This window comes from Palaemon carinicauda, chromosome 19 (assembly GCF_036898095.1).
Source record: "Palaemon carinicauda isolate YSFRI2023 chromosome 19, ASM3689809v2, whole genome shotgun sequence".
Taxonomy (NCBI): Eukaryota; Metazoa; Arthropoda; class Malacostraca; order Decapoda; family Palaemonidae; genus Palaemon; species Palaemon carinicauda.
Window position 1 is genome coordinate 125,991,205 of NC_090743.1, and position 1,693 is coordinate 125,992,897.

Below are 1,693 nucleotides of genomic sequence, written 5' to 3' on the forward strand. Positions count from 1 at the left end.
ATAAACTCGTAATTGCCTTCTTTAGGATATATTTACTTGAAGTCCCCTGAAATAAGACCAGTACACACACACACACACACACACACACACACACACATATATATATATATATATATATATATATATATATATATATATATATATATATATATATATATACAACAGCAGATGAAGAAAGACAACGTTGGATGGAACACTCTAGTGAGGGTTAAAAATAGGAGATATGAAGGGAATAATATGATTGATATACCTGAAGTTGATGAAGACCTTGATGTGCCCATGAATGAAATTAGTGTGTTTGAAGTCGAAGCTATCTTTAAAAAACTAAAGAGATGGAAAGCCCCTGGATACGATGGAATAACAGCCGAGATGATACTTGCAGTAATTGAAGTAACTCACAGACTACTTACAAGATTATTTTGTAGAATGTGGCATGAAGAGGCAAAACCTGATGAATGGGAGTTATGAGTGTTGGTGAAAATGGCAGAAAAAGGAGACCTGACTGATTGCAATAATTACAGAGGTATAACACTTAAGTCATTTGTTTCCTTTCCTCACTGAGCTATTTTCCCTGTTGGAGTCCAGGGGCTTATAGCATACTGCTTTTCCAATTAGGGTTGTAGCTTAGCAAGTAATAATAATATTAATAATGTAATATTTATTTTTATGTTGCAATAATCTGACAACCCTGGTCAAGGTTGCCATTCGTACGATAATTATTGTATATGTACGATAACTTGGGGTGAAAAAAAAAAAAACGATAGTTTTAAGGCTCCCGTACCATAATACAGTGGCAATAATCTGGCAATCTTGCTCCAGCCGTGACTAAGGACATGTATTAGACCTGTGTCCTGCAGTAGACTAGAAACGGATGCATTTGTTTTGTTGTTATTGTTTGTTCATTTGTCTGTCTTTGACGATGTCTACCGTGCTCGGTTAAATGAAGACATTTCTTGAGGGTACACTCGGGCACACTATTCTATCTTATTTCTATTTCTCTTGTATTTTTTTTATTTTCTATAGTATATATATGAAATATCTATTTTAATAATGTTACTATTCGTAGAATATTTTATTCTATGTGTTCATTACTTCTCTTGCAATTTATTTATCGATTTGTTTCCTTTAAAAGCTGGGCTATTTTTCCCTGTTGGAGCCCTTGGGCTTATAGCATCCTGCTTTTCCAAATAAAGTTGTAGCTTAGCTAGTAATAATAATAATAATAATAATAATAACAATAATAATAATAATAATAATAATAATAATAATAATAATAATAATAATAATAACTGGTTTTTGTTCACTAATCTATATCTTATTTACTGGTGAACATTGCCAAGACGCATTTTATTTCACAGAGCTGAAATAGAAGTCGTTATACTCAAGTGGACCAATCTTGAACTTTTCATTTATTCATTACATTTTTCAGTTCTGTTGAATTTATCTATTTTTTCCCGGAGGCATTTGTTGTTAGAATTGTTTATTTGGCATTATATTGTCAGGAGAGAGAGAGAGAGAGAGAGAGAGAGAGAGAGAGAGAGAGAGAGAGAGAGAGAGAGAGAGAGAGAGATTTGCCTATTTCATTATAGCATGGTAACCATATAGTCTTTACTCGGAAACCCTGTGATGTGCAATGGCCAATGCACAATGATAATAATGATAACGATAGTAGTAGTAGTAGTAGTAGTAGTAG